General features: G+C 45.5%; 1 pseudogene; it reads right to left on the bottom strand.

Moving 5' to 3' along the window:
• Positions 1-1278: 1278 nt before the first annotated feature.
• LOC145390030 (uncharacterized) lies at positions 1279-9973 on the bottom strand (annotated as a pseudogene).
• Between the last annotated feature and the right edge of the window lie 5345 nt (positions 9974-15318).

Genomic DNA, 15318 nt, shown 5'->3' with positions numbered 1-15318 from the left:
TTTTTGGATAACTAATATTCGACAGTGGGTCAAAAATGGATGATATTCACTGAGAGACTCCACATTTATTTTTCCAGATCGTTATTTCTTTCCACTCTTGATCATGAAGGGATAATAATCACTGACTGGCTTCACAGGTAAATATTTTCCGGATCAGTTCGTTTTCCTCTGTTGAACATCTGGGGTAATATTCACAGAGCAGCTTCACCAATAAATATTTCCTTGATTTGTGGACCTGCAGTTTACGACATGACGCCCAGGACACGTACCGTAAATGTTTTCAAGCGAGTCCTCTTTCCATGTTTACCTGTTATGTTGCATTTTACATATCTGTTTCAGAAATATATTGATTTTCCACGTTTATCTGTAGAACATGTATTTGATTTGATCTCTTTAGTGTCTTTAATTTCCACGTGTATCGGTGGACGCTGCGTTTTACTTATTCATCTCTGTAATATATACAGTTTTCACTTTTATCTGTGGATAGTGCATTTATATTTCTACCTCTGCGAGGTAATGCATTTCCACGGTTATTTATTGAACAATTTTTTTTTACACTGAAGTACTGTATTCTCTCAGTAGATCTTGTTTAACGTACGGCGTCTTTCTTTTCAACTATATAAGAAGCTGGCAGACCACACACATCTTTATATTTTCCAAGCGGAGTTTTTCTTTTTTCCTTTCATAGCCCAACCAGTCACGATTCTGTCGCGCGCACACACACACACACACACACACACACACACACACACACACACACACACACACACGGTATTCATAACTAAGAGGTAGAAGAACTCTCTATCTAAATACCATCACCAACGCAAAAGTAAAAATTGTCTTGTGCACTGTTAGGACCATCTTCTCGTAAGGGTGGAAGGCTTTCTTTGCACCTCTTCCTTAGCGATTTACTTTTGCAGACTATACGTTGATATTGTCTTATGTGGTATATGTATTTTCTTGGTACCAACATAGCTTTGATGAAAAACGTAGAGGAGAATAATAGCACACTCATTATTGGGACAACGCTTAATATTCCAGCTTATGGCAGACTGTGTTCTTTGTCTGAGAGTGAGTCACAGGAGCCTGAGAGAGTTAATACTGTCTCCATTTGCCCTTTCATTGTCACAACAACTCTAGCACTCTGTTCCAACAAACGCCATGCGATGTTTCGGAGCGTGTCTAAAGAGCTAAGGAGAGTTTACGTGCCCTATGCAGAACTAAACTGGCCAGGAAGAGGTGCCATGGGAGCCTCCTTGACCGACGAGACTGCGGGCCTTAGACGCAGCTCTCCCTGCTCGTGTTGAGGTTATGCGGGAAGATCTCAGAGGAGGGCAGGGCCATGCTGGAGGACCGCCTTGACATGGACGCCGATGTGGAGGCCGAAGAGGAGGTAGTTGGAACCCCCCGCATGGTAGAGGAGGCCAAGAGCTCCGCCATGGGGGTAATTCCGACACCCGATAACCTCCGGGCCTCTGGCTGAGACTCTATGGGGTTGATACTTCCGCTATACTGAGTCAAGGGAACGATGCTGCTGCTACGTATGGCGCCCCTTGATACGAGTAAATCGATCCCGGGGCTGATATCCGGACTCAGCACAGCAGCACCGGTACCTGTGACTTTGCTGGAAAATGAGATACCACTACCGCTGCCAAAACTCCCCTCCGAGCCTGGACTGCCTAGGATGCCAGTGACTTCGTGCGAGGAGCATATGGGGCCTCCGTATCCTGAAGGAGTGATGTTGCTGATTCCGCCATAGCCCGGGCCCGAATCCACGTGCTGCGGCTTCATCTCCAGGGTAGCCGGGCTGTCGTGGTACCCGGATCCGCTTCCTCCGATGCCCTGGAGTTTTGATCCGGGTCCACTGGAGGCAGGCTTGTCGCGTTCCCGGATGAGGGCCGAGGAGGGGTCGACGTTCCCTGTGCCGCTCCCTCCACCACCCGAACTGGGGGGCCCCGTGGCGTAATGGGCAGCCTGCAAGAGAAACACCGAGACCTCATTACCATTCATCTCCATGCAGCAGCACCAGCACCAGCAACAGCACCAGCAAGCATGGTCTTACCTGTAATGCTCGCTTGCTTTACCTTGTTCCACCTATTACGTGACCTAGTTAAACCGATTTCTAGTTTGCAATTTTTATAATATTGTCATCATCATCATCATCATTCATTTCCTTGTAGCAAGAGCAGCAGCAGCAGCAGTTATGATCTGCTCGCAGTGTTCACTAACTTTATTCTCTTCCACCTTTTCTGTGTCCAAGTTTGAATGTTTTCTGGTATCCATTTTACAGTCATTATGCATTTCATCATCGTCATCATCATCATCATCATCATCATCATCATCATCATCATCATCATCATCATCATCATCATCATCATCATCATCATCGTCGGAAACAAAGAAAGGCCAGGCGTGGGATGGAGAGAACTACCAATAGCATGCCGTGAAAGGGACCACACACTCACCCACACAATACTCTAGTCCTTGAAGTTACTTATTGGAGGCACAGTACCATTTTACAACATGCATACCATTCCCTAAAGTAGTTTGTGTGTGTGTGTGTGTGTGTGTGTGTGTGTGTGTGTGTGTGTGTGTGTTTAGCTTTGTTTCTTTCCCCTGTAGCATTTCTTTCGTTTCTCTGGTTTAATCTTCCAGTATCCCTTCTGCCGAGACTCTCAAAAGCAGCATAGCGTCCTTTTACCCCGTTTTAGCTCGCATTTCCCTCCCTTCCCCTAGCTTAGTTTTACGGTACACGTGTTGCCATGATATCTCGGAGTTCTCAGAAGCAGCATGGTGTGGAGGAGGAAAGAAGTGGAGCAAGGGATAGTGGCGACAGATAAGGTCTGAGAGAGAGAGAGGGGGGGAAAGAGACAGAGAAGATATAGAAAGGATGGGAGATAGAGGGGAAGGAAAGTGAGCAAGAGACAGAGTAGGTGGACAAAGAAAAGGCCGGAGACAGAGGGAAAAGAGATACGACAGGAGAGCAAGAGACAGAAGGTGGACAGAAATGGTGAGAGACAGAGGAACAGGGAAGAGAGGGATTAAGAGACAGACAAAGTGGAAAAAAGAGGGTCGGGGATAAGAGAGAGAGAAAAGAGTAAGAGCAAGAGACAGAGAAGGTGGAGACAGGGAGTGGTGAGACGGAGGGAAAAGAGACATGTCAAGAGGGGTAGACAAGGAAAGGAGACAGAAGGGAAGGGGAAAATGATCCTGTTTTTAAGGCAACATTCAAAGTGGCTTTCGAGATTTGGTAGCACCTCTTCTCTAGCGATTTATTTTGCTTATTATCTCATTATCCTGTTCAAGGTTATTAATGCAGACTATAACCATATTAAAATGATAGAAATACACAGAGGAGAATGGCAAAGTGAAAACATGCCAAATAAATCACTATAGAAGAGGTGTTACGAGGCCTCTACCATGTGGAATGAAACCGTAGGGATCTTAGAAGCAACATGATTTCTTTTTCAATCTCGCTTCACCTTACTTTTCTCTGCTCATTTCCCTGTCATTTCCTAGTTTGGTATTATAATGTCTATTCCACCGTCTCATTTTACTTATTTTTTCTCTGCTTTTTTCCCCTTCCATTTCCTAGTTGAATACTATAACCTCTGTTTCACCGTCTCCTTTTGCTTAATTTTTGTCTAAGCTTCCTTCTGTGCTATTCACTAGTTAACTGTTTTAATCTCTGTTTCACCTTTCACGTCCCCCTGTTTTTTTCCCAGCCTTTCCTTACTTTTTTTACTTATAAATCTTTGTTCTGGCACGACGTTTTGGACTTCTCAGAGGGTATACCACGTTGCTTTTAACCTCATTGCACATTTCCCTTCACATTTCCCTGCAGTTCCTCAGTTATTATTTAGCATGAACTCCTTTTAGGGTCGTTTTAATACGTCTTTTCGTTTGCCTGTCTATGTCATTCTGTTACTCATGATAACATTTTATTTTAAAGCTTGGTATTGCCTCGCTTTTCACCTTTCCATTCCATTCCACTTATTATCTCTTAAACATCCATCCTACAGTAATATTTAAGTCTTATTAGCAAAATAAATAAATAAACAAGTATATAAATAATAAATAAGCAGGATTCACTTTAATTTTAGTCATCCTCTAACTCACACTTCACTGTTGTTCCTTCGTGAGCTCCTTAAATATCCTTTCCTGCTTCAGACATCCCAAAAGGCACAGGATTTCGTTCTTAGCATCGTTTTTCCTGTCATTCTGATGAGCCTGTATAATGTTTTTAGCTTGTCCCTGCATCTGTCTCCCCCAGCTCCCCGATCTAGTCTTTTAATGATATGACACTCCGTGGTATTTCCCAGTTAACTCACTTTCCCTTCAGTTTTCCTTGACATTTCCTGTTTGCTAATCCCCTGCCATTCCCTAATTAGTGTTTCCTAGTTTACCTTATTTTCCCTTTATTTTCCTTAGCCTGTTCCTTTACTATGCTTCCGTCACGGTGCCCCCGACGTCTCAGAGGGTTACAGGGGGTCGTTTTTAGCCTAATATATCAGCCTTGCCTCGTTTGGTCGTCGCAGGAACTATGAAGGTTAAAGGGAGCGCCGCGCCCCTGTGCCCTGCTATGACCTCCTAGGGCTCTGAATGTGTATGACTGGATTTACATAATTCTTCCTGGGTGCTGCTGCAGGAGGAGGAGGAGGAGTGAAAGGAGGGAGGAGGGGGACTAGGAGGGAATGATGGAAGGAGTATATAGGAGGAAGGAAACTAGGAGACGAAAGGAAAGAGAAGAGAGAAAGAGATGGAAGATTTGTATAATTCTTCGTGGGTGCTGCTGCAGGAGGGTGTGGGGGTGAAGGGAGGGGGGAGGGTAGGGGGGCTAGAAGGGAAGTTGTGTATAGGAGGAAGGTGTGTGTAAGAGGAATGAAAGAAGAGGGAGAGAGGAAATTGGAGAAAAGAGAGCTGTGAGGGAGGTTGAGGAAAAAGAACCAAGAATAAGAGGGAAATTAAGAGGTTGATGTCTGGGAAAGAAGGGGGGAGGGGAGCTAGAAGGAATGTATATAGAAGGAAGGAAGTAAGAGGGAAGGAAAGGAAATTGGAGGAGAAGAGATGGAGGAAAGGAGAAATGTGTAGACTGGATTTACATAATTCTTCATTGGTGCTGCTGCAAGAAGTTATGGAGGTGAAAGGGAGGAGGGAGGAGGGAGGGATAGGTAGAAGGAAGGTGTATATAGGAGGAAGGAAATGTAGCAGACTAGGAGAGTTAAGGAATTTGGAAAGAAAAAAGGAGGGATGGAGGTGGAAGAAAAAAAGCCAAGAGCTATGAAGTTGTGGAAGGAGGGGGGTAGGGAGGTAGAGGGACAGGTGTGTATAGGTAGGAGGATTTAGGAGAAAAGCAAATTTGAGGAAAGAGAGGAGTAAGGGAGAAAGAAGGAAAAAAGAACGAAGAACTAGTAGGAAAAGTAAGAGGTTGTAAAAGTGAAGAGGAGGGAAAAGCTAGAAGAGAAGGTATATAGAGGAGGAAGGAAGTAGGAGAGACGAAGGAAAATTGGAGGAAAAAGGAAGGAAGGAAGGAAGGAGAAAACAGGATGAGGAGAGGCTGAGGCAGGGAGGTGAAAATCTAGACGAGGATGTATGTACAGGAGGGGAGTGGGGCCTGTGAGAGGAGAGGATATTGGAGGGAGCAGAGGAATGAGGGAGAATGAAAAAGAGGAGGAATAAAGGAGGCTAGGGAACTGTGAGTGGGGGAAGGAAATTGGAATAAATATAAAAAGGAAGGGAAAATACTTTAAAAAATATATAGAACAGAGAAAATGTTAGAACGTATAAGAACAGGAGGCAAGGAAATTGTGTGAGGATGAAGAGAAAGCGGAGGAAATACGGGAGGTATTAGAAGGAGGAATAAGGAAGTGAAGTAAGGCAAGAGGCTGAGATGAAAGGAAGAAGGGAGGGGGTCAGAGAGCAAGGTATATGACGCAAGGAGAATAGTTGGGTAGGAGAGGAGGAGAGGAAGTTGAGAGAAACAGAGAAAGGGGAAAGGAGGAGGGATGAGAGGAAATACAAGAAGGAGAAAATAAAATGACAACAAATTAATTCAGTCATGGGAGGGGAAAGGGAAGAGGAAAAGAGAAAGAGGAAAGATGGGAAAATGAAATAGGTCATCTCATATTAGTACTAGCAGCATTAGTAGGGCTGGCGTGGGTGAGCTGGGGGTGAAAGAGGTGTGGAGAAAATGGCGAAAGAAAGGGAGGAAGGGAGAAGGAATAGGAAAGGTGGATAGAGTAAGAGAGAAAGGGAGAGAAGAGAAAGTGAAATGGACAAGGGAGTGGAAATGGGAGATGAGGGAAAAGAGGAAATTAGCTTAACTCACTCTACCAACAATAGTAGTGGACGTAGAACGGGCGTAGATGAAAGTGGAGGTGGGTGGGAAGGGCGGGTTTGAGGATGGGAAGTGGGAAAGAGAAGGGAGGAAGAGGTGAGAGTGGAAAGAAGAGGGTAAGAAAGAGAGAAAATGCTAACAGAGATGGGAAAGTGGGAAATGGAAAAAGCTCTTGTTATTGGTAGTATTGGTATGATTATTGTTGTTGTTGATGTTGATGATGATGATGATGATGATGATGATGATGTTGTTGTTGTTGTCACCCGTCTCATCTGAATGTGAACCGCTATGCATCAGGCTGAACTTGCCCTTCTCCTGTAGTACACCATCTTTCCCTTGAGAGATAGGATGGAATTCAGGGACGTTTGTGTAACCGGGCAGTGGAGCAGCCCGGTTATATAGGACCCATCGCGCGAAGGGTTTCCTCTCCAGCACACACACACACACACACACACACACACACACACACACACACACACACACACACACACACACACACACACACACACACACACACACACATTGAAGAAGAAATAAATAAGGTTGAATTAAATTATATTATATATGACTGCCACCCAACGCACCTTGGTAGTCGTAGTGGTAGGTGGCGCTGTGGCGAGGGCGGGCGGTCTCGGAGTTTGACTTTCCTCTCCACCTGTCAACAGAACAAGAAACGTGTCCTTAATCCCGCACGCCACTCTTTATTTTGCTTCATCGTTGTCAGACACTGCCTTTTTCTAGTGTTTTCGAGGTTTTATGCTGGGCTGACGTGGTTATATGGAAACAACACAAAGTAGTTGATGATAGAGTGGAGGAGATCATTTGGCTTGTCACTCAGTGTTGTCACCTAGGATAGGAGTGAGCTGCTGCTGTTGCTGATATTACTGAAACCCCAGTCTGTCTGGCAGAGCGAACTCGTCGACCACAGGTAAACAACTGCTTCTATGGGGCCGTCTTACAGGTACAGTATAGTACATACATCTGTAGAGATCCGGCCACCTCTTGTGGTAGAAAGTACCTCACCGGAGTCAGACCAAAGTCCTTCCTAGGGTGAGGTGCGGGGAATTATGAGAAATATGACGAGGTTTGGTTCCCAGGTGGAAGCCGCTGTTGCTCCACCCTCAGTGAACAGCGCCACCACTTGTAAGCTCCTCGTCAGCGCCGACATCGAGTGAACAGATGTCGGATGCACCCAGCTACCGCCTACTCTAGACAGACACAAGTATCTTCCCAAAGTTTGACGAATACAGAAAGGAAAGATCGAACCTTCTGAAACGCACTGGCATAGACAGGATTTTTATTGTTTTCGCCAGTTCTAAATTTTCTTAAGACAGAAATGGAAATATGGTTGCTTCTTTGATTGCACACTACCTTGACTCACATTGAAATATCCATGGCAGGTCATACGCCGGCCCAGCATTGACTTCCTCCAACCCTGACTTCAGGTTTTTGCATGGCGGTAGTTTTTCAGTTTGGATTCGTATTGCGAGAACGTACAATTTCACGGAATTCTAATTTACTGTGGCCTTTTGAAATTGGTGGACTAAGGAGATTTATGGCAGTGATGCGTGTTTGACCTGTTGAAAGTGCGGCCTTGTGGGAATTACACAAGGAAATGATAATGCTTTGCCTGGTGGTGTAGTGGTTAGAACGCCCCGGTTGAAGTAAGGGCCTTGCAGAAGATCGATTCCCAAGAGATGGCTGGATTTCTTTTTTTTAGATCAGAAAATGTCGTTAATGGAAGTAAACTGGTCATCCAACCTTAAATATACTTGACTCATTTAGCCTAGCCTCGACCATCTACACATTAAAGGGAGTGAAATAGGAGTGGGCGTCAGTAAGTATTCCATGTGAAATTAACGATAATGATGCTATTGGCAAAACAGTCTTGCTTCAGTGTTGCGTTGTGAAGAGCTTTGCCCTTGACTAAGTGTGATGTAGTGGTGTTTGCAGTATTGTGGCATCATATTGGCTGAGTAGTTTTAGTACTGTGCAGCTCATGACCAAATGCATCTCCCACTCACCGCTCATGGCAGGGACGAGGTCTGGCTCCTCCTGGATTTGTTCGAAGCCGCCGTGGTCGCAGGAGCCGGTGAGTCCCGCGGCGCCGCCCTTGTGACACACCACGCGTGGTTGGAGGCGGTCATGGCGCTACTGCGCCAAGCGGAGGAGGCGACGGATCACCAGCAGGAGCACCAGGGAGCAGATGATTAGCGACCCCACGGCGCCAGTCACCACCGCCAAGACTACCGCCATCATTGCTTGGCTCATCCCTGGAGAGTTTAATTGAGGGAGATATTGGTGTCGATTGGAGACAGACAGACAGACAGATTGTATTTAACAGGGTTACTGGTAAATTTTATCATGTTGAAAAATGAGAGAACACGGACTCACCTGGAACACTAAAATTGGTTTCATGTGGAGAAGAGAGAGCACCGACTCGACATTTATTACCAAGGTATATGGCGTACTTAATAATAAGAAAATAAAAATACCATATCTACGAATGCCAACATACCCCCATTGGAGGATTCAGCCGCTGTAGCACTGGTCCGCTTCTCCGCCACGTCGATAGGTGTGTGGTGGTGCAGGAACTTAAGAGGAGCAGAGCCTTGTGGGTTGGAGGCCCCCACGGCAAGTTGGTATTCTGTCCCAGGCGCCAGGCCCGTCACGGTGAAGTGCGGCTCCTCGTAGCGTTCCAGCGAGGCAACAACGGGACCTACGTGTTGCCTGCCGCCTGTTGTCCGCATCTCCCGTACCTCCAGCGTGAATTTCTGCTTCAGTCCCCCACTCCACCCCGCACGGCACGACACCACCACCTCCCCTGCTGCACTGCTCACGTTGTGCCATACGCTGCAGTTTTGTACAGGCTCGGGCGCAGCTGTGGGAACGGAGACCTGACATGTACAACCATAGTCAATGATTTCCTCTTTTCCTAGCGTCCCGAATAGATAGAGTGAAATCCTACTAAACACAAGCGCGTAGCCAGAGGGGTGGCCAGGGTGGCACTGGTCACCCCTGTAATATACTCGGCAACCCTAGCAACCACCACAAATTTCCAGGGGATTTCCTCCTCACCCTGCTTAAAGGGTTCTCTAAGCCACCCTATAATTAGCTTTGACCATCTCTTGGGCACCTAATTTTCTGTATCTTTGCAACGCCTGTGAATGGGTCTTACTGCGGTTTGACGCAATTTTGAGGTGATGTAGAAGCTGTGTTAACTACAATACCTTTGTACAGCTACATACAGTGCGTTCCTCATATATTCTGTCATACAGCTGACGAATCACCTTAAGGGATCTTCAAACCAGTAGGAAGCCCAATCACCCCTTGGCCACTCACCCGCGGGCACAATCAGGAAGACACAAGGCTGATGCTGCTCCCCCACTTCATTAACACCCCAGCACAGCAGCGTCCCGAAGTCGTGGTGGGTCATGGGGGTGTAGGTGACGGTGCTTCGGTTCCTCAGCACGCGGGTTCGGTTGCTGGGGATGTTGAGCACCTCGGCGGACGTGTTGAAGGCCCAGCGGAAGGAGGTGGCGTCAGGATGGGCGTGTACTTTGCAGGTGACGTTGACTTGTTCCCCTCGTCCACTGCCGTACGTCCACTGTTGCTGTTCTGCGCATGTGGGTCGGACTGTCGGGGGTAGAGAGGAGGGTTAGACAGACAAAAAGGTAGATAGATAGATAGGTAGATAGAGAGAAGCAGGTTACATAACAAGAGGCCTATTGGTCTATAATGAGGTTATCAGCGACGGTAGAAGCAATTATCCTTAAGCTCTAATTTACATATTAGGTGAGAAAAGAGTAGAGAAAAGGAAGGCTCCATCCCGCGTACCAGACGCTCTAGCATATTAACAGAGAGAGAGAGAGAGAGAGAGAGAGAAAACGACCTTATTGTTGGAAAAAAAAAGTATGGGAGTAATCAGTCGAAATACGTAATAGGAAATACAATCTCCTATTCTACCTCTAATCTGTATTTCTGAAAAAAACAGAATTACTGAATACAAACATAATTAATCTCTCAGTCCACCTATCCTCTGTTCCCTCTGCACCAATGGGCTTGGAAAAACATGTTTGTTAGATCTTGTAATGTTGAAATGATTAGTGAACAGAAGAGAGAGGGGTGGCATGAGAAGGAGAAAAGAGGAATAGGAAGAGAGAGAGGTGTGGGATGGGGAGTGAGGGGAGAGGGAAGCGGAAGGAGAGGAAGAAAGGGAAGAGAGAGGGAGAGAGGCAGAGAGAGATGGGGAGAGGGAGAAAAGAGGGAAGAGGGAGGGGAGAAAATGGGAATGGAAAGCGAAAAGGTGAAGGGAGGAGGAAGGTTAATGAGAGAGAGAGAGAGAGAGAGAGAGAGAGAGAGAGAGAGAGAGAGGAAAAGTGGACAAAAAGGGAGAAGGGAATGGTTATTAAAGAGAGGAGACAGTAGGGGAGAGGGAGGTAATTAGAGAGGAAAAATGGGTACAGAGAGTAGGGAGGAGAGGTGAAATAAAGAGGCGATAAACAGTGCACAAGAGAGTAGGAATATTAGAAAGAGGGGAGGCATTATAATAGGGTAAAGTAGTAAAGAAGGAAGGGTAAAGAAGAAGGGAACTGCTTAGAGAAAAAGTGTTAGAAAGAGGAGAGGTAGAGAAAGAAGGAATATAAGAAGAGAAGTATTAGAGGAGGAATGTAAGAGAAAAAAAGTAAAAAGTTTAAGAGTTTAAAGGGCATGAAGGAATAGAAAGTTATAGAGAGGGGTGTTAAGAAAGAGAGGAAGAATATATACAGAATGGTTGAGAGAAGGAAATTACTTGTGAATGGTTGTAAGAAAGAGGAAAGGCCTAGAAAAAAATGTTTAAGGAGGGAGACAAATGAGGTCTTCCCCAAGTTGAAAAGGAGCATTCAGAGAGCACATTCCTCCGCCAAGGCAGCACAGTCCCCTTTTCATGTTTGCTTGATCTTAACCTTTGACCTTGACCTTATCCCCCAAATGTAATTAATTGTTCCTCTGATGGTCCATAATCCTCTCTTCAAGGCTAATGCAGCTCCAGACGATAATTTTTTGTTCCAACATGTTGCTAACAGAGAGAGAGAGAGAGAGAGAGAGAGAGAGAGAGAGTAAAAAACATAACTTCCTCGCCGAAGGTAATAAATCGTCTGTAGGCAGCAAGACTAAGATAAAAACGAATCCTCCTGTGCTCTTTTCACCTTAACTTGGCCCATTTTTTCGTCCTTTTGCAGCTTATTTCATGTGGCTGAGTGACATAAAAAAGTACTATCACTTTACATCAGGACTTCTTCGTTTCTAGCATTATATTCTAGTGTTAATCTCTTGTTACAACTGAGCAGTAAAGATGGAGGGACGATAATTTTAGGTCAAGTTAGAGTGAAAAGAGTATATAGTGAAGACGTAAGGTGGAGTCCATGAGAGCAATTAAATATGTCTTGGTAGATGCTGCGAAGAAATGGCAAAACTGGGCAGGCTCAAAGGAGGGCAGGTGTGCGGGATCGATGCTTAATTAAGGATGGTGAGCGAGGCAGGCCAGGTGGCAGGGATGAAGACGCCGAGAGCAGAGCAAGACAGGGGAAAATAGGGCAAGGCAGGGAAGGCTAAGATAGGGAAGGGAAGGGATGAGAAGGGAAAGGTAGAGCATGGCAGGGTAGGGGAGTGTAGGGTAGGGTGGGATAGAGTACGGCAGAGAAGTGGCGTAGCGTAGGGTAGGGTAGGGTAGGAAAGGAAAGGGAAGGGAAGGGAAGGGAAGGGAAGGGAAGGGAGAGGAAAGAGAGGGAAGGGAAGGGGAGAGAAGGGAAGGAAAGGGAAGGGAAAGGCAGCGCCGGGTAGGGCAGAGTAGGGTAGGGTAGAGTAAGGTGGGTTATAGTAGAGTAGGGGAGGGTATAGGGTGGGATAGGGTCGGGTTGGGGTACGACGTGGGGGGGCAACGCAGGGCAGGACAGGGCAGGTGGCTGAGCTAAAGACGTTCACAGGTAAATCCGTATTAAAGACGGGCTCCAGAGCAAGCTTCCTCAGGTCACGCCTCACGGAGTTGCGTTTGTATTTTTCTGAACATCGTTTCATTAGGGAAGGCTAAAGTAAGCAGGATGTTATTAACCATTTCATCCCGAGGATTTCCTTACCACATGATGTTGCTTAATTTCAGAGTATTAATTCAGTGTTGCAGAGATCGAGAGCTTCATAAGTATAATATATTAGAAACAGACTCTAGTAATCAGCCCCTTTTACCCGTCCCCGTCCCAGAGGGGCGCGGGAACGGGTATTGTTTTCTCTCGGTTTGTGTGTGTGTGTGTGTGTGTGTGTGTGTGTGTGTGTGTGTGTGTGTGTGTGTGTGTGTGTGTGTGTGTGTGTGTGTGTGTGTGTGTCTGTCTGTCTGTCTGTCTGTCTGTCTGTCTGTTAACAACTTTACGCGAAAACTACTGGTGCGATTTTGACTAAAATTACAGGGATAATGGGGTCTGAGCTTCTAATCATCTGATTAAATTTTGGGTCAAACTGGGCGAAGGCCAAGGCTGTAGGCCCCCAAAATGTATTTTTTTTTTTGCCATAACTCCTTTCAAATTTGTTATATCGACATGAAACCAACACCAAAAGGTGCATCTTTCATTTCTGCATCCTATAACATGCCTCATTACATCAGGGAGGTCACCCCCCAGTTGGCGGTGGGGTGGGGGGGGGGCAGTGTCCGGTGGGTCGGGCCTAAAATGTCATATGGATATAAATTCGTCAATTTTCACCCTATTTACTCCAAATTTGATATGTGACATCTTTGACTAGAAATCCCGTTGTGTTTATACGTCAGCACAAAAATGACTGCCGGGCATAGGTTTGCTGTGCCTTGGCACAGCCTCTTGTTTTCTTTTTCTTTAATCACCTTTTCTTCAGCACATTTTCTGTTCGTTAACCTTTCATCCTTCGTGCCTTCTATAATTTACAGTTCAATTCATTTACATTATTCATAGTATTTTACGGTGGGTTGTAATTTACCAGCACAGTCATTCACTACTTCCATTTCGTTCTGGGCCTTCTTCAGCCAATTTTGCTTCTTCAGCCAATTTAGTGTAGAGGTTTCGATATCCGTTCTTTCCAAGCGTTCCTATTAAGTTTGTAGTGACTCTGGAGATTTCGCATTGCCCTTTTTTGAGCTGGTTATTTTCTACATTACACCTCAGCATTCCATTACACATCACTGATACAAACTATGTCTATTTTAAAACACATACAAAATAGAACGAAATATTAAGGTACAACATATAAAATAAATCGTTAAAGGAGAAGTGTTACCTCTTCCTTGTCGGAGAGAATAAGCGTTTTCTCCAGTACTGTCTTTAAGTTGTCCACGAGAGCAAACACAAGAAACACTGGTGCTGGGAAAGAATTGTTAAGTAGGGAGGGAGAATAATGCTAAAGTTAGGGGTGAGATTAGAGAGAGAGAGAGAGAGAGAGAGAGAGAGCAATACATTTCACACACACACACACACACACACACACACACACACACACACACACACACACACACACACACACACAAAGACTTTCCCCCACAATCATGCTTGACATTCCTTTTGATTATCTTCCTTTCTTTATTCTTTGTGTTTGTCTTTGTCCCTCGCTTTTTTCAGATACATTTATTGTTTTTCTGCCTTTTGTCTTTGCACGCTTTCTTTACCTTCTTTTCTGTTTTTGTTTCTCTTTTTGTCGCTTTCCATCTCCCTCACTTCTTACTGTCTCTCTGTCCTTTTTCTGTCTGTCTGTCTGTCTATCTGCCCCTCTCTCTCTCTCTTTCTCTCTCTCTCGTTTTTTTCTCACTTCCATTTTTCTTTCTGTCTTATCATCTGTGTCTCAATTCCTTCCTTGATATTCTCGTTACTCTCTCTCTCTCTCTCTCTCTCTCTCTCTCTCTCTCCCCAAGCGTTTTAATTTCCTCTTCTTATCCAATTCTCACTCTTCCCTTCTCTCTCTCTCCCATTTTTCTTCCTCTCCATCTTTATCTTCGTCCTCCACTCTCCCTTTTATTCCTTTGTCTTCTCATTCGTCTAGTTATCGTTCTTTGATTTTTTGTTTATTTTCTCAAACTTAGTCTTTTTGTGGATATTATTTTTTTACCATGAGTGTTCTTTCAGTGTCTGTTGTTATTTCTCTCTCTCTCTCTCTCTCTCTCTCTCTCTCTCTCTCTCTCTCTCTCTCTCTCTCTCTCTCTCTCTCTCTCTCTCTCTCTCTCATTCTTTTCTTTCTTCTTCTTCTCCATCTCCTTCTTCGCTAATAAGGAGAAAAGAGAGGAGAGAGAGAGAGGCATAAGAAGCTGAGAGAGGGAGAGAGAAAAAAGAGAGCATCGGGGAGGAAGGAGAGATAAGGCGTGGGCGAAGGAGGTAAAAGGAGAGGGAGGGTGGGGGGAGGCAGTAGAGGAGAGAAAAAGAAAGGGGGAGGGGAGAGGGGGGGGAGAGAGGGAAGGAGGTAAGGGAGGGTAAGGAGCTGTAAGGGTTGAGAGAGAGAGAGAGAGAGAGAGAGAGAGAGAGAGAGAGAGAGAGAAAGGAAAAGAGGGAGGAAGGGAAGGACGGAATTACAGAGAAAGGAAAGAAAGGTTGGAAGGAAAATAGGAGGGAGAGAATGAGAGAGAGGGAAGAAAGGAGGAAAAGAAAGATGGAGGAGTGGAGGGAAGCAGAGAGAGAGGAAAGTAGGGAAGGGGAGGAATTAAGAGATATAGAGGAAGGAGGAAAAAGAAGAGGTCAAGAAAGGAAGAGAAGGAGGGTGAGGAGGAATAGGAGAAAGAGAAAAAGATGGGCCAAAAGTAAGATGATACACTCTGGAGGAGAGACTGGTGAGAAGGAGGAGGAGAAAGAGTCGGAGGAGAATGAGGAGGAAGAGGAGGAGGAGGAGGAGGAGGAGGAGGAGGAGGAGGAGGAGGAGGAGGAGGATGCTGTACTTGAAATAGGCTTGATGGGTGAAGATGAAGTAGAGAAGAAAGAGGAGTTGGATGATGATGATGA

The sequence above is a fragment of the Coenobita brevimanus genome, unplaced genomic scaffold (assembly GCF_032717465.1).
Source record: "Coenobita brevimanus isolate Jiangsu-jjx unplaced genomic scaffold, ASM3271746v2 jjx.HiC_scaffold_2750, whole genome shotgun sequence".
NCBI lineage: Eukaryota > Metazoa > Arthropoda > Malacostraca > Decapoda > Coenobitidae > Coenobita > Coenobita brevimanus.
The sequence above is the reverse complement of the archived record's forward strand: the minus strand, read 5'-3'. Positions and strand labels throughout refer to the sequence as shown.